The sequence below is a fragment of the Saimiri boliviensis genome, chromosome 7 (genome assembly GCF_048565385.1).
Source record: "Saimiri boliviensis isolate mSaiBol1 chromosome 7, mSaiBol1.pri, whole genome shotgun sequence".
Taxonomy (NCBI): Eukaryota; Metazoa; Chordata; class Mammalia; order Primates; family Cebidae; genus Saimiri; species Saimiri boliviensis.
Window position 1 is genome coordinate 98,854,131 of NC_133455.1, and position 22,119 is coordinate 98,876,249.

At 40.8% G+C, this 22,119-nt stretch overlaps 1 protein-coding gene across 5 annotated transcripts in view; it reads right to left on the bottom strand.

Annotated features, from left to right (window-relative positions):
- PRICKLE1 (prickle planar cell polarity protein 1) overlaps nucleotides 1-22,119 on the bottom strand; it is a 127,021-nt gene that overhangs the window by 24,317 nt on the left and 80,585 nt on the right. For 3 of the 5 annotated variants that reach the window (XM_003926660.3, XM_074403092.1, XM_039472463.2), the window contains exon 1: nucleotides 198-3,530. The exons of the other annotated variants lie outside the window; for them this stretch is intronic. The gene's annotated coding sequence lies outside the window, so the exon portion shown is untranslated. Of the gene's footprint in view, nucleotides 1-197; nucleotides 3,531-22,119 lie in introns of those variants that run through there. 5 annotated transcript variants of the gene reach the window in all.

A 22,119-nucleotide genomic window follows, 5' to 3' on the forward strand; every position in this document is an offset into this window, starting at 1 on the left:
GGCTTGCGATCCCAGCCGGCCCCGCTCCCAGCTCCCGCCCGCGGGCGGCGCCTGCCCAGCCTGCTCCCGCCGCCGCCCGCTTTCCAGGAACTGTCACTGCTGACCGTGCCCCTGGCAGGTCTCCACGAGGTCCCGCGCGCACGATTCCTCGAAAAGTTACCCACCCACTTGGCCAGCCTCGCGGCGCGAGCACTTACCGCCGCCCGCCCGCTCCATTCTCCGGAGCCCAGCGAGTGAAGCCGCTAAGATGCAAATACCCTAGGACGCTTATGTAAACTTCCCCCTCCCGCAGGTGCACGCGCGGGCCACGAAACGCTGGGAGAATATGAAAGGCCGCCTCTTAAAGAAATCATCTCCACTCTGCCCATAACAATGATGTCAGCAAATGGCACATTTAAGCAAGTTCTCACTTGGAAGGGTCATTAGCATATGAATTCTCTTAGGACTTTCCCTGCATTTCGGAGTGATTCCTACTGCTTAGTGCAGGAGATTTATTTTTATCAGTAAATAACAACTAAGAAAAGGAGCCAAGGTCACGCGATGTACTAACTCAAGTACACTATTGAGAGTTTTTACAAATAGGTTAAGTGAGTATCATTATTCAAACACAAGGAAGTGTCCCATACTGAAGCTAATCAGCTGTTTGTAGTACACTGAGGAAAAGTGGAGTTTATTTTGTAGGTGCACCGAGAGAGTGGAGCTTGGCATCAGTTGTCTATAGAAAAGGATCAAGAAAAGCAAAACATATCCTCAAAGCAGCCCAGAAAGAAAACAATAGATTAGTAATTATCAGTAGAGGTCTGAATCTCTTCTGAACTACAAATTTTAGTTTCTACCATAGCCTCCTTATCACAAGGTGATAGAAATACCAAGAGAATGAAGGGGAAAATGCATTATTTAAGAGCTTCATCAGTTTGTAAAATGTCAGTTAATAAAAGCAGTTTAAAGTGGTCACCAGCTCCTTTGGTATCCTTTTTTCTTTTTTTTTCTAAACTAAAAAATAATCCTGTACTATCAGGATTCCTTGGGAGTGATTTGCAACCTATATGGTTCTACAGTATACGAGTGAACAACAGCTCATTGTGATTTAAAAATACATAAACAAGTTGCCATAAATAGATCAGTCAAGTGGATCACTCTGTGGCCAAATTCTGTTAACTCAGCTACAAAGTAAAGCAGCTGAGAATAATTTTTTTTTTTTTTTTTTTTTTTTTTTTTTTTTTTTGTGGGGAGTTGGGGGTTACTCTTTTAAAGTGTCAGGAACAGAAAAGTTGTGGCTCTGCTGGTAGATAGTTTGGAAACACTGATTCAGATAACACGATTTATAATTCAAATAGACTTTTTATTGGCTAAATGAATTCTGGTTTTGAAGACGATTCCCAAAAAGTTCTAATATAGAACTCTTCTGGCTTTAGGATTTAGGGATTTGTGGGAATACTTCAAAGGTTACCACTTTCCTCTGTGGATCTGTAAAACTAACCATGAATACCTAGGTTAGATTTTCTTTTTCCTATTTCATTCTGTTTGGGCTTTCTCAGGGAAGATTTCAACAACCTACCTATGGGAGAAATGTGCAATCAATTACTCATTTAAATCAAACTCTGAAATATCCTATCATTCTGATAAAGGGAGTATCAGCAGGTGAATGCATTAAGCCAGGCAGACCCTTTTTGGAATAGCTTTTAAAGGACAGCTACACATTAGTTCAAGCCACAAAATACTTCCAACTACAAACTATAGCAACACTTATCAGTATTAAATGTCAGCCAGTGTAAACGTGCTTCCTCTAACGAAGTTACTTGTAAATACGTTTGCTATCTTTTCAACAGGGACTGTCAGTTTATTATCTATTGTAAGCGTTTTTAGCGGTGATGCAGTGTGGAGACAGTTGCAAGCTTCCTACGAAGGTTCAATCTGAATGAAACAGACTTTAGTCTGATCTGAAAGGGGATGTTATTGTCAAGGGTGAACTTATGCAGAATGGAGAGCAAGGCCCCCAACCAGCATCCTTTTGTTTCCGCCAGGCGGAATATTCATGTTTGCAGATCACACTTCAGGGGCCAGTTGAGAAAGGAAGCCCAAAAATTCACAGGGCTCAGTTCCCTGACTCCATCCCGGTCTCTGCTCTAAGGTCATCTCTACAGAGAGGCCTTCAACTCCCTAACTAAAATATCACCCTCCCTCCATTCGCGGTATTTGTCTGCAAAGCACTTAGCATTGCCAGGCATTTACATGTCTATTTGTTTATCAGTTGTCTTTCTCCTTCCCTAGAAGCAGGGGACTCCAGGGACTCACTTCTGTATTCCCAGCACCCAGAATGATGCCTGATACACAGCAGACGAATTTAAGAAACAGGAGTTAAGTGAATGAATGATTCTCAGCCATTATTCTTCTCAGGCCTCCATAAGCATACTATACCTGTACAAGAAGCCAAGCTGAACCACAGTGTCTTAATGGAGGAGAGGATAATAGAAAATCAGAAATATGCCAAGGGCAGAGAAATAAAGAGGCAGCATTTTGTCAAATGTCAGCCAGCTGTGTTGGGTCTGGTAGAAAGAGATAAAGTACACAGTATAAAGCCAACTTCGACGCTAGTCCTTGGTTCTTCCATGTTTTGTATATAGTGACCTTGAGGTCTTTTCTGCTCCTTGCCTTCATTTTTTCCCTTGTAAACAGACCTCCTTTTTAGTTTTAAGGGTAAGAGTTGCTCTTGGTCTCAGACATTTGAAAGGAATTGTAACTACCGTAAATGCCAGCAATATAGGAAGAATATATTTAAATGATTAGATGTCTTTCAGGTTTCTAATAGAAAAGAGAGATCAAGGACTCTGATAATCACAAATGACATCTAACCTAAATTTGAGAGACAGTTGGCAAATGTCGTATTAAATAGGGTGATAGTTCTAGTTTTCAGAGAGAGCATATTCCAGGATAGCAGTTTGGTTGTTCTGACCATGGGTTGTTCTGACTACGTAGGGATAGGTACCTAAAAGAATCACAAGATCAATCATATGAATGTTGAGCTCACAAAACACTTGGGATCCCATATCTTATTCAGAAGAAGAGACTGATATCCAAAGGAATCACCGTAATGGTTGTTTCTTTCCAAATTTGTTACCAGTGACAGTTGATGCCAAATGTCTTACTTTCTTGTCAATTTTAAACATTTGTGTTGTATCCCTGATTTGTCATTATACCCTGGTGTGTCACGGAACATTTGCAAATTCTAGTTACCATGACTGGATCTGTGGCATCCCTAGGGAAGGGCCCCAAGACAGATACCAAGCTCTTCCTAGGGCTAACAGGCATTATAAAGTTTTATAATAGGTTGCAGTTTTCCCAAGGTCTCCAGTTACTCTTTCCCTTTTGATTATATTTAAAGCAATGTGATTAGAGAGCACTGGTTCTTTACCGTTTTCTACACCCAATCCCTCTTTAGATTTACTACTCCAATCATTCTAGCTACACATCCCCTCCCCGACCCTCCCTTCTTTGTGAGGAAGGCAAACCCTCCCTTCGCAGTGCCCTGATGCACTGGGTTTGAAGTTAGGAGACTTAGGTGTCTATTATCTGTCAATTACCAGCTCTGTGACACTGAGAGGAATCACTTCTCTAAGGTGCTTTTTTCATCTCTAAAAATGCTGGAGTTTGGGTTAGGTCAATGTTTAGAACTTTTGAGTTAAGAACACAAACTATTTTCCAGCTGAAATAAAAATCTCAGCCAGGCATAGAGGCCCACATCTATAATCCCAGCACTTTGGGAGGTTGAGGCAGGAGGATCACTTGAGGTCAGGAATTTAAGACCAGCCTGGCCAACACAGTGAAACCCCATCTCTACTAAAAATACAAAAATTAGCTGGCCATGGTGGCACATGCCTGTAGTCCCAGCTACTCAGGATGCTGAGGCATGAGAATTGCTTGAACCCATGAGGCAGAGGTTGCAGTGAGATCATGCCACTGCACTTCAGCCTGGGTGAAAGAGTGAGACTCTGTCTCCAAAAATAAATAAATAAAATAAACATCTCAATATAGAAATAGACGGAAGCATCACTGCTCTGCTGAAGCTCTGGACTGGCTTCCTCCTGACACCCTCCCTCAACTCTCCCCACCCCTGTTCTTCCAAGGCAGTCCCCAGGCACCTCCATCTCTAAGCTTCTCACTCCCAGAAGCTCTATCGGGTCTAGTATTTTCCTGGTCTCTAAAGACTCAATAACTGGTTATGACACTAACACCAGATAGGTGTTTACAGCTGTGCTGTCTCAAGTCCACAGCCCAAGTTATGTGGAAGAATATAGAAACAGGTCCATTCATTGACCTTGTTCAGGGTTGTTATCTACTAGTGAAGACACACAGCCATCTTTACTCACTGTACCCCTTATTCCCAACTTTTCTGAAATACTCCTTCCCCCACCCCAGGAAATGTTTGTTACTTTTCATGAACAGATAATTAAATTAGCATTCAGTTTAACTGAATAAATAACTTTAGATTCTGACCTTAGGCTCTGCAACCCTCTCAACTTTTGTCCATCTGTGGCTTGATACACTCTTAAATTTCACTACTGAAAAACTACAAAATGTTAAGAAACTAAGACAAAATCGTCTAATAAATATTGAAAGAGCTATACCATGGCAACAGATCCAACATTTATTAAATTGCAAACCCCAGTATACAGTATGATCATATTGTTATAAGTAATATTTGATAAGCTGATATATACGTTGCAAAATTATTTAGATACTATACATACCAAGCCAGTAGTATGGTTTCCGGGGGGGGGCATATTATAGGAAATTATCATTTAAAAATTATATTGACAAAATAAATGAATTTTTATATTTTCACATTATATGTAAACCTTTTATCTATCTATCTATCTATCTATCTATCTATCTATCTATCTATCTATCTATCTGAGATAGGTTCTGGCTCTGTCACCAGACTCTATAAATATTTATTTGAGAGAGGGTCTGGCTCTGTCACCCACGCTGGAGTGCAAGGGCACAATCTCGGCTCACTGCAACCTCAACCTCCCAGGTAGCTGGGATTTCAGGCACACACCACCACACTAGGCTGTTTTTTATTTTCGTTTTTGTAGAGATAGAGTTTCATCACGTTGCCCAGACTGTCTTGAACTCCCAAGCTCAAGCAATCCACCTGCCTCAGCCTCTCAAAGTGCTGAGATTACAGGCATAAGCCACCATGCCCAGCCTCCTTTTATAATGCTCACATAAAATTCTGTAAATGGCTGAAAAAATAAAGAAAATATACTGCAGTATTAATATATGGAAGAAAAGTTTGAAAGCAGAAATTAACATTCCAAATTTAAGTATTAGTAGACACGAGAAGGTACATGAATGTGTACTTCCCCTCCATGCCTGCTTCCTCCCAGTCACAGGCCTCAAGAGTGGACTCTCTGTTGCATTTACTTACAAAACTGTGAGAAGGAGGGTGTCACCAGTCCCACATTTACATAGAGCCAGACATATTGGGCAGGGGCAGTCTGATCCCTCATGCATCCATCCATGGATTCACTGATAGATTCTTTGGTTGAGTTGCAGGGTATTATTTGCTGAAGGCACCAGTGTTGCACCTAGACCTTTCCCTTGACTTAGAGACTTCACATTCTAAATTCATATCCTATATCTTGATTTATTCCAAAAAGAAGACAGAGAAGAATACACAAAATGAGTGAGGAAAATAAATGACTGGTCTACTTTTCTGAACTACAGAACAAACCATGATACATGGTGATTATAGGAATATTTGAGGTGTGGTTAAATTCTAATATGGGAATAAAAGGAAATACTGATACATCGATTCTGGTAAGAAGTGAAGATTCAGGAACTGTGAAGGTGGGGTGACATTTAAGCTGCAGTTTTAAGGACTAAAAGTAGTTGATCAGAGTGGGGTTGCGATAGGGAAGAGGGCGTGGGCCTAGTCCAGGCTGAGCCAGTCAAAATTTGAGGGCCAAAAGAGCTGGAACACAGGAAGGAGAGGCTGGACACTGCCCAAAGGCAGCCAGGCCCAGGCTGTGAATGGCTGCATAAGCCATCAGAAAGACGCCAAGTTATTTTAGTGGTAGTGGAGAGCCACAGGAGCTTAAGCAGAGAAGAGTGACATGATCATATTTATGCCCTAATTAGAGGGAGGGTGGAGAAAATCCTGCAAAGAAACCAGATGGGAAGAGTCTCAAAGCTGCCCCAGTAGTCAAGGGGAGAGAAGGCAGTTGGTGTGTCTGAGGGTGTGATTTCTCAGGGTGAATAAGCTGGACTTGTGGCTGCCCAGTGTGTACAGCAGGGGTAGGGGCAGTGGAAGGGTTGGCAGGAAGGACTCAAACATTCCTAAATGAGTTGGTATTTCCATGGTTTACTTGAAGGACAACCAACAGTTTAGCCCTGATGTAAGCTCTCACTTGGAATTGCCGTTTTTTTCATTGCCCATGGGAGACAAAGTAACCTGAAGGACTTACATTTCTAAGCTCAAACTTTTCTTTTTTTTTTTTTGAGATAGAGTCTCACTCTTTTACTCAGGTTGGAGTGCAATGGTGTGATCTCAGCTCACTACAACCTCCACCTCCCAGTTTCAGGGAATTCTCCTGTCTCAGCCTCCCAAGTAGCTGGGATCACAGGTATGTGCCACCATGTCCAGCTAATTCTTGTATCTTTAGGATAGACAGGGTTTCACCATGTTGAACAGGGTGGTCTCAAACTCCTGACCTCAGGTGATCTGCTAGCCTCTGCCTCCCAAAGTGCTGGGATTTTAGGCATGAGCCACCGCACTGGGCTTCTAAGCTCAAACTTTATCTTCCTCTTGATATTCACCTTAAAATAGAGTATTTACAAATATTACACTATTTACATGTAGTATTAATGAGCTCAGTGGCTGAGCATGGTGGCTCACGCCTATAATCCCAGCACTTTGCGAGGCTGAGGTGGGTGGATCACCTGAGGTCATGAGTTCAAGACCAGCCTGGCCAACACGGTGAAACCTTGTCTCTACTAAAAATACAAAAATTAGCCAGGCATGGTGGCGGGTGCCTGTAATCCCAGCAACTCAGGAAGCTGAGCCAGGAGAACCACTTGAACTGGGAGGCAGAGGTTGCAATGAGCTGAGATTGTACCATTGCACTCCAGCCTGGGTGACAAGAGAGAAACTCCATCTCAAATAAATAAAAAACAAAACAAAACTAAAAAGAGCTCAGGGCCAATCACTATGAAAGACGTAGGCACATGATTTTTAGGTTGAAATGTAATCCGTGTGGGAGAACTACCCCTATTGCAGAGATCAAAATGTCATTGGAAAGCTAGTATGTTAAGTGGAGGTGTGCAGCCTAGTGGTTAGTGTTTTATATAAAACTTTGAAATAATAGCTATTGCTCCATCTTAAATTAAAAAAAAATTCCTTTAGAGATAGGCTCTTGTTCTGTTACCCAGGCTTGAGTGCAGTGGCGCAATCAGTACACTGGAGACTCTGCCTCCCAGGCTCAAGTGATCCTCCCATCTCAGCCTCTCAAGTAGTTGTGATTACAGGCATGAGCCAGCACACCCACCTAAAATTTTAAATTATAGAATGTTTGCTGCTTTGTTTCATGAACTACGTGCTCAAAACTATTTTGAATTTTCTTTTGATATTTAAACTCTCCACCAACTAGGATGGTTAGTTCTCCGCAGGGAAAGTGTGGGCATGCCAGCTTTTAACACTGTTACCATGTGCTATAACTAACCAAGGTGCTCTTAGAGAGGTGTCAGTAAAGAATATTTCAAGCAGCCAGTGCCTCCTGGAAGAAGAAAACAGCCAGCAAAGCTTTCCATAACATTTCTTTATCTTATCTGAAATCCCAAGACCCTTTCTGCAACTGTAGGAATTTAAAGGAGGTGATTTTGTAGTGAAGACTGGTTTATAAGCTTTAATTAGACTGTACCAAGGCCAAGATTTGGAATTCAAATTGTTCTGCTGAACTTGAATCACACACAGCTCTAGTAAGTAACTGTCTTTTGCTCCAAGTTACTTTTCATATTTCTTTTCTCCTTTATGTTTGGAGCTTTAATCTCTTGAACATTGAGTTTGCGCTGGATTATACAGGGACTAGGGAAGGGATCTTGTCTGTTTTGTTTAATGATATGTCCAAAGTGCTGGGATACTCTGGCCTGGTACAGTAGACAGAGCAGATACTTTGCCTGGCATCTAGAGGGTTCTCAATAGATATCTGTGGAGTGGTGAAGGACTGTCTCGTTCATATTTTATCCTCCACAGAACCTGACTCAGAACCTGGTGCATTCTAATTCTTAATTATCAGTCCATTGATTCTGTTTTTTTTTTATTTTTTGAGATAGAGTTTCGCACTTGTTACCCAGGCTGGAGTGCAATGGCGCGATCTCGGCTCACCACAACCTCTGCCTCCTGGGTTCAGGCAATTCTCCTGCCTCAGCCTCCTGAGTAGCTGGGATTACAGGCACGCGCCACCATGCCCAGCTAATTTTTTGTATTTTTAGTAGAGACAGGGTTTCACCATGTTGACCAGGATGGTCTCGATCTCTTGAGCTCGTGATCCACCTGCCTCAGCCTCCCAAAGTGCTGGGATTACAGGCTTGAGCCACCGCACCTGGCCCTGTTTTTTTTTTTTTTTTTTTTTTAGTTTTCATTTGGATTTTCAAAAGTGAGTCAACTCATTGGAGTTTCAATAAAGAAAGAATGAATAGTTAGAAAGAATGAATGAGACCTATTATTTGATAGCACAACAGGGTAACTATAGTCAATAATAATTGTACATTTAAAAATAACTAAAAGAGTATAACTGGATTGTTTGTAACACAAAGGATAAATGCTTGAGGGGATGGATACCCCAGTCTCCATGATATGATTACTACACACTGCAAACCTGTAACAAAATATTTCATGTACCCCATAAATATATACAACTTCTATGTACCCATAAAATTAAAAATAAAAAAATAAAATTTATTGTTTAGGTCATTTGCTCTTTTGGCTTATAACATCTGATATGAAAACGGTTAACCAGAAAAAAAAGATCTGATATCAATTCAAACTAATTGACTACCTTGAAATCTCTTTAGAAAGCCTGAATTTCTAAATCACATTCCACCTAACCTCCAAACAAATATCCTCCTTCCTCTTCTATTCCCAGTTTGTTTATGAAACCACTAATACTCGGAGTAAACTAGAAACCCAGTCATCACAGATGCTTCCTTTACTCAGGATATCCTCCTTCTTGCTTATCCTCATTCGGTTACGTATTAGATTTTTCTGTCTTCTAAATTTTCTCCACTAGGCACTGAGGCATACACCTGTAGTCCCAGCTAAGCAGGAGGCTGAGGTGGGAGGATCACCTGAGCCCAGGAGTTGGAGGCTGCTGTGAGCTCTGATTGCACCACTGTACTCCAGCCTGGGCAACAGAGTGAGACACTGTCTAAAAAAAGAATAATAACAAAAACTAAAAAAATTTTAAAAAATTTATTGACTCTGTACAGGCACTTCAGAGATATTGTGAGTTCATTTCCAGGCCACTGCAGTAAAGCAAATATTTTAATTTCCCAGTGCATATAAGAGTTACGTTTATGCTACAGTATAGTCTACTGAGTGTGCAATAGCACAATGTCTAAAAAAGCAATGTACATACCTTAATTAAAAATACTTCATGGCTCAGAAACTATGTGCTGATTGTCAATGTTCTGATTTGGAAAAAAAGAAAGTAAAAAAAAATACTTTATTGCTAAAAATGCTAACGATCATCCGAGCCTTCAATAAGCTGTAATCATTTTGCTGGTGGAGGGTCTTATCTCACTGTTGGTGGCTGTGGAGCAATCAGGGTGGTAGCTGGTAAAGGCTGGGATGGCTGTGACAATTTCTTATAATAAGAAATCAATGAAGTTTGCTGCATCAATTGACTCTTCTTTTCACGAAAGATTTCTCTGTAGCATGTGATGCTGTTTGGTAGCATTTTAACCACAGTAAAATTTCTTTCCATATTGGAGTCAGTCCTCTCAAACTCTGTTGTTGGTTTATCAAGTAAGTTTATGTAATATTAGAAATCCTTTGTTGTCATTTCAACAATGTTCACAGCACCTTCACCAGGAGTAAAATCCATCAGGAAACCACCTTCTTTGCTCATTTTGCAATTCCTCAGGCCAGGCATGGTGGCGGATGTCTATAATCACAGCACTTTGGGAGGCCAAGACAGGTGGATCATTTGAAGTCAGGAGTTTGAGACTAGCCTGCCCAACACTGAAACCCCGTCTCTACTAAAAATACAAAAATTAGCCAGGTGTGGTGGTAGGCACCTGTAGTCCCAGATACTTGGGAGGCTGAGGCAGGAGAATCGCTTGAACCCAGGAGGCGTAGGCTGCAGTGCGCCGAGATCGTGCCACTGCACTCCAGCCTGGGTAACAGAGTGAGACTCTGTCTCTTAAAAAAAAAAAAAAAATTGATTATGAGATTGTAGCTATTCAGTCACATCTTCAGGTTCTACTTTTTTTTTTTTTTCTTTTTTTTTAAATTTAAGACAGGATTTTGCTCTGTCACCATGGCTAGAGTGCAGTAGCACCACCATAACTCACAGCAACCTTGAACTCCTGGGTTCAAGCAATCCTCCTGTGTCAGCCCCCCAAGTAGCTAGGACTATAGGCATGTGCTCCATGCCTGGCTACTTAAAACATTTTTTTAAAGAGATGGGGCCTTGGTGCAGTCGCTCACGCCTGTAATCCCAGCACTTTGGGAAGTTAGGATGGGTAGATTACTTGAGTTCAGAAGTTCGAGACCAGCCTGGGCAACATGGCAAAACCCCATCTCTACAAAGCAAAAAAAAACTAAAGAAAAATTAGCCAGGCGTGGTAGTACACACCTATAGTCCTAGCTACCTGGAAGGCTGAGGCAGGAGGGTCACTTGAGCCTGGGAGATGGAGGTCACTGAGATTGTGCCACCACCATACATTCTAGCCTGAGTGACAAAGCCAGACCTTGTCTCACAAAAAAAAAAGAAGAAAGAGAGAAAGAGAGAAAGAAAGAAAGAGAGAGAGAGAAAGAAAGAAAAAAGAGAAAGAGAGAGAAAAGAGAGAGAGAGAGAGAGAGATGTCACTTCACTATGTTGTCCAGGCTGGTCTGAAACTCCTGGCCTGAGCCTCTCGCCTCAGCCTCCCATTTAGCTGAAATTACAGGTGTAAGCCCCCTTACCTGGCTTCCACTTCTAATTCCAGTTCTCTTGATATTTCTGTAGTTACATCCTCTACTGAAGTTTTGAACTCCCCAAAGTCTTCCATGAGAACTGAAATCAGCTTCTTCAAAATGTTGATATTTTAACATCCTCCTATGAATCATGAATGTTCTTAATGACATCTGGAATGGTAAATCCTTTTACAGCAAGTTTTCAGTTTACTTTGCCCAGATTCACAAGAGGAATCACTATCTATGGCAGTTATAGCCTTAAGAAATGTATTTTTAAAATTCGACTTGAAAGATGAAACTATTCATGGTTCATGTGCTGCAGAATAGATGTTGTATTCACAAGCATGAAAATAATATCCATCTTGTCTCTCTCCATCAGAGCTCCTGGGTGACCAGGTGCCTTGTCAATGAGCAGTACTATTTTTAAATAAATCTTTTTTTTCTAATAGTATTTCTCAACAGTGGTCTTAAAATAGTAAACCATGCTATAAACAGATGTGCTGTCATCCTGAAGCCATCTGGATGTTGTTCCATTTATAGAGCACAGACAGAGTAGGTTTAGCATGATTCTTAAGGGCCCTAGAATTTTTTGAACGGTCAGTGAGCAATGGCTTTAACTTAAAGTCATCAGCTGCATCAGCTCCTAACTAGAGAGCAGCCTGTCTTTCGAAGCTTGAAAGCGAGGCATTGACTTCTCCTCTCAAGCTATAAAAAACCTAGATGGCATCTTCTTCCAATATAGGAACTAAACTGCATTGAAAATCTGTAGTTTAGTGTAGCCCCCTGCATCAGCGATCTCAGCTGGATCTTCCAGATACCTTGCTGCAGCTTCTCCATGAGCACTTTCTGCTTCACCTTGCACTTCTATGTTAGAAAGATGGCTTCTTTCCTGAAACCTCATGAACCAACTTCTGCCAGCTTCAAACTTTTCTTCTGTAGCTTCCTCACCTGTCTCAGCCTTTGTAGAATGGCAGAGAGTTGGGCCTTGCTCTGGATTTGGCTTTGGCTTAAGGAAATGTTGTGGCTAGTCTGATCTTCTACCCAGACCATTAAAACTTTCTATCAGCAATAAGTCTGTTTCGCTTTCTTATCATTCATGTTCACTGAATTAGCATTTTTAATTACTTTCAAGAAGTATTCCTTTGCAGACACAACTTGGCTAGCTGGTTTGGCACGAGAGGCCTAGCTTTGGACCTCTCTCAGCTTTTGACATGCCTTCCTCACGAAGCTTGATCATTTCTAGCTTTTGATTGAAAGTGAAAGATGTGTGCCTCCTCCTTTCACTTGAACACACAGGCCACCATAGGGATATTAACTGGCCTAACTGCAATATTGCTATGGTTCAGCGGATGTGGAAAGCCAAGGAGGAGGAGAAAGATAACAAGGCCATCTCGGAGAGTAGTCAGAACACGCAAAACATTTATCAATTAAATTTGCTGTCTTATATGGGCACAGTTCATGGGGCCCCAAAACAATTAAAATAGTAACATCAAAGATCACTGATCACAGATTATCATAGATATAAAAATAATGAAACAGCTTGAAATATTAACAGCTAGAATTACCAAAATGTGACAAAGAGACACAAAATGAGCACATGCTATCAGAAAAAATGGCTCTGGTAGACTTGCTCGACACAGGATTGCTACAACGCAGTATCTGTGAGGCATAATACAGTGATGTGCAGTAAAACAAAGCATGCCGGTATCTTTCTTCCCTGCCCCTATGGCTGCTGCCTGCCCATCTCCCCGCCCCAGACACAACTGCAGCCTAACTCACTCCCTCAGGTCTGCCCATCCCTATGTTCATTCTTCACTGGACACCACAAATCTAATGATATCATTCTCTCTTTATAAAAAATATTATTTATTTATTTCTAATAGAGATGGGTCTCACTGTGTTTTTCAGGCTGGTCTTGAACTCCTGGTGTCAAGTGATCCTCTCATGTCAGCCTCCCAGAGTGCTGGGATCACAGGTGTGAGCCTCCATGCCTGGTCTCATTTATTTTTCTTTTTTTCTTTCTTTCTTTCCTTCCTTCCTTTTCTTTCTTTTCTTCCTTCCTTCCCTCCTTCCTTTCCTTCCTTTTCTTTCTTTCTCCTTCCTTCCTCTATCCTTTCCTTTCCTTTCTTTCCTCTGTCTTTTTATTTTTATTTTTGAGACAGGGTCTTGCTCTGTCATCCAGGCTGGAGTGTGGTGGCACAGTCATGGCACAAGTGATTCTCCCATCCCAGCCCTGCTGAGTAGCTGGGACTACAGGTGTATGTCACCACCGTGGCTAATTTTTTGTATTTTTAGTAGAGATGGAGTTTTACCATGTTGCCTAACCTGATATTGAACTCCTGGCCTCAAGCCATTCTCCCACCCTGGCCTCCCAAAGCGTTGGGATTACAGGCATGAGCCACCGTGCCTGGTCTCATTTTCTTTTAAAATCCCTTCTGTGGGCCAGGCATGGTGGCTCACGCCTGTTAATTCCAGCACTTTTGGAGGCCGAGGTGGGAAGACTGTTGAGCCCAGGAGTTCAAGACCAGCCTGGGCAATATGATGAGATCTTGTCTCTATTAAAAAAAAAAAAAAAATCCCTCCTTCAGTTTTTCCAAAACCTTCATGATATAAAATTAAAGTTCTTTGCAAAGAAGCCCCTCCATTTCTAGTCACTACGGATCTTCCCGCTCTGTCTACATCACTGGTCCTACCTCACTTTCAGGCTGTAGAACTGGTAGTTTCCAACCATATGCTTCATTCTGCTGTTTCTTCTACTTGGAGCCATGTAGCCACTCGCTTTTGTTAACCTAATTCTTACTTCAGAACTTAGTTTAGGATGGGTCCAGGAAATGTTCCCAGAAGCCCCATTAGACCAAACGCTTCTACACTGAGCTCCCAATGCTCCAGAACTCTTCATTAGTCCCAAAACTAACAGAAGGAGGACTCCAGTATGTATTAGAATTCTGAGTCATTTTTGACACACAGTGTGATGTCACTACTTTATCTTTGGTGATGGATCAAGTAAGAACACATAGTGCCAAATGAACCCTTCTCATTATTACGCCACCTATAACTTATGGAGTACTAGTATGCTAGGCATTATACTAAATCCTGTACATCTTTTTAAAAAATGTTGTTTATAACAACATAAGGTAGATCTTATTTTCCCCATTTTACAAAGGAAAAAAGTAAGATAAATTGTTCAAAGTTATCAGGTAATTTTCAGGTAATTTTGGGAAGGAATCGGTATTCAAACTCTGGTCTGACACCAAAGCCTATGCTCTTAAACTACTATTTGTTTTTAAAGCAGAGCTTCTTATAAATAGCAAAATAATATGCTTTGCTTTCCCTAGATTTTCTCTTGGCAGCATCACCAGAATGTAAGTAGAATAAGTCTAGTTTTTTTTTTTTTTTTTTTAATGGAGTCTCGCTCTATTGCCCAGGCTAAAGTACACTGGTATGATCTTGGCTCACTGAAGCCTCTGCCTCCTGAGTTCAAGCCATTCTCCTGCCTCAGCCTCCCTAGTAGCTGGGACTACAACTACATGCCAGCACACTTGGCTAACTTTTGTATTTTTAGTAGAGACGAGGTTTCACCATGTTGGCCAAGCTGGTCTTGAACTCCCGACCTTAAGTGATCCACTTGCCTCGGCCTCCCAAAGTGCTGGGATTATAGGCATGAGCACTGTACCCAGCCATGGCCTAGAAATTTTTAATACCGTATTTTTTCAGTCAGAAATGAAGCAATGACTGTCAGTCTCTCAGGGGAGCTCAATGATAATATTTTGGCTTTGCTGGCCTTTAGGACCAAAGAGTTATACAGCATAAAGGCCAAAACATATATCAACCCTGGAGATAATCAGACAACCCTGAGCTCTCTGAAGCAGTTCATTGTACCATTTTAATTTCTATAGATACAAAATCATTTTATTGTCCAAATACAACAAAACTAGCCTGTATCTGAAGATTTTTACATAATAGTTCTCTGTTGCCTATTAGGCATTACCAGTATCAGTTCGTACTAAGCACTTATCAAAGACAGCATTCTTGGATGGGTTCAGCAACCCAACCATCACCTCTTCTCCTTAAGTGTAGATTATACTGAACAAAAGGGAGACCATGAGAATGGTTCAGTTTATAGTTTGCATGTAACGCATTCTACTGAATGTATCTCACATGATATCCTGAAGGCAATGAAGTAATGCAGCCATTAATAAACCTTTCAGACAAAATTGATTATAGCTCAACTCACAGGACTATAATACATTTTTCATTAATTTTCTTTTTTTTTAAGTAAAATCTTTCAGTTTCAACGAATAAAAAAAAGAATTAATAGAAAGAAAAAATAGAATTAATAATCTGGCTGCATATCTGGGCAATTATTATTATTGTTATTATTTGAGATTGAGCTTCACTCTTGTAGCCCAAGTTGGAGTGCAGTAGCAGGATCTCAGCTCACTGCAACCTCTGCCTTCTGGGTTCAAGCAGTTCTCCTGCCTCAGCCTCCAGAGTAGCTGGGATTACAGGCACCTGCAACCACACCTGGCTAATTTTTTGTATTTTTAGTAGAGAACGGGTTTCGCCATGTTGGGCAGGCTGGTCTCAAACTTTTGATTTCAGGTGATCCACCCATCTTGGCCTCCCAAAATGCTGGGATTACAGGTGTGAGCTACCACGCCTGGCCATATCTGGGCAATTCTAACAATATGTCCCCCCAAAAAATTCACTGCAGATGAGCTCAAATAATAGGAGACTATTAGAACTCGTATCACATGGGCTTGTAAAGACAACCAACTTCCTGCTGAAGACCAAACATTTTTACTTACCACAAACTCTAGTTCCAATTTAAGATTGCTGAGTACATTGTTACTTTTATAATAGACTAGATCACATTTCCATGGTGAACCATTTCTGAACTTTTCAGTTTCTCTTTCAAGAAATTCTAAGAAGAGTCCAGGAATCTCTGAAATGTTTCTACCTATTGGAAAAGTATGCTTGGTGGGAGCAATCTAGTGAAGACAAATTTAGGAAATCATTTTATGACATCATATTTTTAGGATCTGAACAATCTAAAGATCTTTTGAAATAACCCAATGATATGACTAGACAACTGCTTTAAATGGATAAAAGAGGAGAGCGAACTCCTATACAACCAACATTTATGATCATCTTCTTGCCTTTCCCTAACATGCAAGTGATTCCTATGAATATCTTTCATGAAGTGTTTTTTTTCCCCCATACAGTCAGGCAAATTGAAACTTACAGAAAAATGCTTGTCATTCTGTTTCTTATACCTAATTAAGAGAGTTCTTAGGGAGAATAAAGATGATGATCACACACATAAATATTTGGTATCCTTGAAAGCCTATAACAGAAACATCCAGGCATTATGATGCTGAGGCTATATAATAACAAATTGAATCAATAGTGGAATTTTAAGGGGAAAAATAATTCAAGACAACTGCTAGTGCATTACCTGTACTGCAGATTTTCTGTGTTTGTGAGGAAAATACTCATTGTTGAGATCAACATTGCTAGGAGCAATTAGAAGAAAGTGGGCTGGGCCTGTTGCCATGCGACTCCTAGAAGCCTGCCAACAGGTGTGACAGTTAATTTACAGGATGGCCTGGAATGAATGGACATTTATAGCTTTCTGTTTACGTTTTTTCTCAGATGGTTTTATGTTTTAGATAGTTCTTAAAGGGGAAATAGAAGGTCTACTTAACTGGAGTACTTTACAGGTATGTATACATATATATTTCTTTTATTTCTTTTTTTCCCTTTTTTTTTTTTTGAGACAGGGTCTAATTCTGTTGTCCAAGCTGGAGTGCAGTGGCACGATCAAAGCTCACTGCAGCCTCAAACTCCTGGGCTCAAGCAATCTTTCTGCTTCAGCTTCCCAAGTGGCCAGTACCACAAGCACACACCACCACGCCTGGATAATTTTCCTATTTTTTGGTAGAGACAGGGGTCTCATTGTCTTGCCCAGGCTGATCTTGAACTTGTGGGCTCAAACAATCTTCCCGCCTTGGGGTATGTGTGTGTGTGTGTGTGTGTGTGTGTGTGTGTGTGTTTTAAATATTTATTCTCTTCTTTCTACTTTTAACTATCAAGGATGCACATTTTACACTGGAACGTATTTTCAGGGCAGATGAGGGAAAAGGGCTGAGTCTCAGATGTCTTTTTTCTCTATTTCTTTCCTTCCCTGTAAGGTTTTTCTTTATGGAGCTTTCAGTTTTAGGTTTCCATAACCTCCTAATGCAAAACAGGCTAAGAAGAGCAATGAATATAACAAACAATATGTTGCTTTGCCTCTCTGTTTTTGAGGAGGAAAAATCCAGCTTACAAGAAGAGTATGCAAATTTAGCAGTGAAGCTGAAATTAAAGATGTTTTAAAGGTTTCTTAACCCTGATCTTGGCCATCTTGTATTATTTTAAAATGTAAACAGAAACATATGATTACGATAAACTCTGATTCTACTTAAGCGCAAACAGAACATGTTAAGTCTATGGGTAATAGTTTACTAAATTAATTTTGACATGTGGGGCAATCTGAATATTTTCACCTAGGCCAAAGATAAGAGACACAATACAAAAATTAACTTTTAAGCATTTCACTGTGAAATCAACACTAGCGCATTCTGAGCCTTGGATTAACAATCTATATCTGGGCTCCTGCAGACTTGCATAAATTATTTAAAACTTTTATGGCTCAATTCAGCTGTCAAAGAGAAGAGCCTTTTGACAACACTTCTCACACCTGTTACTTATCTAGTAAAGTCCTGGGCTTAGTTACTCCCACCTGGGATGAGCATGTCCAGACTTCCCTCACACTCATTTTACACAAGGGGATAGATTCTTTGCAGTGCTGGGTAGTAAAGAAATTAAGACACACTAAAATCCTGAGAATTTTCCCTAAACAGACTATCACAATACAAATCTTAACTAAAGTAACTACTGAGAAAAGAACACAGATCTTACAGAATAATCATGAGAGACGCTCTATTTGAGTTCTGCAGCATAACATACACAAAACAAACAATTAAGAGCCACTGACTTCAATACTTATTCTAAGGAAAGCACTAAAGTAACAAACATTAAGAAAGCTGATTTCTCTTCTGAGTCTTATAGAAGGGTGAATGCACAAAAATAGTTCTCACACAAATATCCCTAGCCATTGGGGTAATTCTCAGCTACGGGAATCTGATTTACCTCTTCACTGTCTTTATACCTTTTCAACTCACTTACTAAAGGTATGAATGCTATGTCACACCTGAGGTTCCTACAACCCCTAGAAATTCCTCTTAGGGTGTTCCCATCATGAATCTGCCTATAATTCACAAAGTGGGTTCTGGTTAATTAGGTAACCAAGGGAATTCTTAGGAAAAAGAGGTTTGAGACCAACTTTGGCTTAAATTCTAGGTCTGTGACAAAAAACAGAATAAAAACCCCACTTCCTCACAAAAATCATATGTGGATTTTAGACATTCTAAACAATAAATAATACATGGCATCAGAATATCAACTCTGTGGATGGTTTTTTAAAAGGAGGGAAATGAGATATGAAGAAAAGCAAGGTCCGAGGTAAAGTCTGTATTGTAAAATGTGAGGACCTGTAACAAGCAGGGGATGTTAGTAGTTGAATGCAGATTTCTGAAAATAGAGGCCAGAAAAGGCTCAGAAGCATCATTCCCAGATGTTTGAGTCCTGGGCATGGTGCCAAGAAAGGAAACTTCTTATTCAGGAAAATTTGGTGAGCAGAGTACAGGGAAACTGCTTAGTTATCATTCAAGTGACTTTAAGGAAAATACTCCGACTGGGGAATCAAAGAATACCTGCCTCCAAGAACTAGTGTTGCTCTGGAACTGACTCTACAGCTGTGTTGCTTCTCTCTTTTTGCAGCACCCAAGCTTAGTAGGTGCACGAGGGAGCTACTGTTGATGAAAAATGAGCTTTGTTGAAACTGCTGAATGAGATTTGTATTAGTTAGGGTTTTGTGGTTGTAAGTAACAGAAACCAAAGTAACTTAAGGGGAAAAAGGGTGAGGGGTAATAATTCATTGGAAGGATACAGAGGTGTCTCAGTCTGATACAAGGGCGGGAATGCAGCTGAGCTTCAGAAAATGGCTGTAACTTAGAAATGGAAAGCCCCCAGACATTTAGACAGCCTTCTTTCTCCACTTCTGTCTCCACTAATTTCTGGTTAACACTATTTTTCTCTCTTTGCAGACAGACAGAACTTTATAGTTCATTGTTCTGCAAGGTTAAAACACGGCCACTTCACAGTTCTGGGGTTAGGATCCATTATGACTGCAAAAGGTCCACTCCTTGGCCATGTATCTATGTGAGTAGATGGATCTGGATTTGTGTATGTGTTGTGGCCAGTAATTCAGCAAAGGTGAAAGAGTTTTGTCCTGCCCAGGTATTCTAAAAATGTCACTTAGATGGACTAACACATTCTATTTGTAGAGGAGGCAAAGGTACTTGCTATTAGATATGACACATGGGAATTAGGTTGCACTTGTTTTTGTTTTTGTTTTTGAGATAGAGTCTCACTCTGTCGCTCAGGCTGGAATGCAGTGGTGCAATCTCGGCTCACTGCAACCTCTGCCTCCCAGGTTCAAGTGATTCTCCTGTCTCAGCCTCCCGAGTAGGTGGGACTACCGGCACACACTACCATCCCTGGCTAATTTTTGTATTTTGAGTAGAGACAGGGTTTCACCGCATTGGTCAGACTGGTCTCAAACTCCTGATCTCAGGTGATCCACCTGCCTCAGCCTCCCAAAGTGCTAGGATTACAGGTATGAGCCACTGCGCCTGGCCCAGGTTGCCTTTGTTAGTTGTGTTCCAATAGCAATTGATGCTGAGTGGGCTGGCAATGTAAGAATCCAGTGGAAAGCCTCTTAAAATACTCCTAAAAAAGCGGTAAATTTGTGAAATAAGAACAAAAGTTATTTTAGGTTTTCATTCATTAGTTGGTTAATGTGAAATTCTACCTGGACATTGCAAAGTCTTCAGTACTGCGTATGAATCAGCCACGTTGCTGAGTGACTCTCAGAATTCTTTTTTGAAAAGTTCTGAAGAAGTGTGATTTTAGGGATTTGATCCATCTGAGTTAAGATGTCTTTCTCAAATGAAAGTTAACTTCATTAATTGTATGAGTCAAAAGCGTTTTTTCTTTTTGTTCTTGTTTTTGAAATGGAGTCTCACTCTATCACCCAGGCTGGAGTGCAATGGCATGATCTAGGCTCACGGCGACTTCTGCCTCCCAGGTTTAAGCGATTCTCCTGCCTCAGCCTCCTGAGTAGCTGGGATTACAGGCTCATGCCACCACGCCCAGCTAATTCTTGCAGTCTTAGTAGAGATGGAGTTTCACTATGTTGGCCACGCTGGTCTTGAACTCCTGACCCCAGGTGATCCACCTGCATGGACCTCCCAAAGTTTTGGTATTACAGGCATGAGCCATCACACCCAGCCCAGTAGTGTTCTTTTGGCATAGCTTGTGGTATGGGTTTTGAGGCACAAAATCTTTGAATACTATGGTTTCTCTAAAATGTTTGTAGGAGGGGTTAGGAAAACACAAAATGATAAATTTAGAAATCAAGGTCATTTCATCATCTAATATATAAATCCATTATTTGGGGGACATGCGAGGTTTAATTTTAATTATGCATAGTTTCTGCAATTTCAATACATTTCTTATGCAAAAGCTGTATTTTCATGAAGCTTTTGAGGTGAGTGCTGCTCCCTTGGATGTAAATTAACTGCTGTCCTGCTGGGTAGAGCTGTTGAAACTTGAAGGCTGCTGGGCAGATGCTGTCTCTCTGCGTTCTGAGTGTTCATTAGTGTTCTAGCACACAGACTGACACATAACAGGCAGATCACGTGTCATTTGGGGGATAGGGGATATTTACTGAAAATAGGAAGGAGATCAAGTTGTGTAGACAAAGCAGAAAAACAACTAAAATACACGACTCTTGCAGACAAAAGCTGGGAAGGGTTTTGAACCCTTTTGAACTAAACATACCCTAACTCACTAGGATACCACAATTTGTTATTTGCCCCAAAGTGACCACTGACAAATGATTCAATCTGTTCACAATTGTATCTCTTGCTCTTCTCTGTTGTAACATTATTCCTTTCTCCTTGCAGCAGTTCTGTAACTTTTCACTTGCTCAGTTTTTTGATTTGTTTCAATATATGGAAGAATTTTTTGAGCTGTTATGATCATATTATTGTAAGGAAGAATCCTTCTGGAGGAACTAACCTCCAATCCCCATCGTACCATTAATGAAGGTTGCATTGCACCGAGCAGGCAGCAGAGCCTAAATGATGTTGACTGACATTTATAAAGCCAAAGCATCTGTGTTGATTTAATGCAGAGAAATAGAAGATGACTATAGCCAGTCATGTGATAGACTAGACATAAGCTTATCTCCAGCTTCAATCGCAGTATTAATTTTTCCTCCTCATTAGCCACAGAATAAGGTAAATATATATACTGGAGGATACACAGTATGATAAGATTACAACTCTTGTTCCTGTGTGATTTTATCAGGATATAAAATGCAATGATGTCAGGCCGGGCGCGGTGGCTCAAGCCTGTAATCCCAGCACTTTGGGAGGCCGAGGCGGGTGGATCACGAGGTCGAGAGATCGAGACCATCCCGGTCAACATAGTGAAACCCCGTCTCTACTAAAAATACAAAAAATTAGCTGGGCATAGTGGCACGTGCCTGTAATCCCAGCTACTCGGGAGGCTGAGGCAGAAGAATTACCTGAACCCAGGAGGCGGAGGTTGCGGTGAGCCGAGATCGTGCCATTGCACTCCAGCCTGGGTAACAAGAGCGAAACTCTGTCTCGAAAAAAAAAAAAATGCAATGATGTCAATCTCATTTGGATTAATCCATCAATTTGTCCTTTTTGGGTTTTATAAAAGTTAACTACACAAGCAACAAT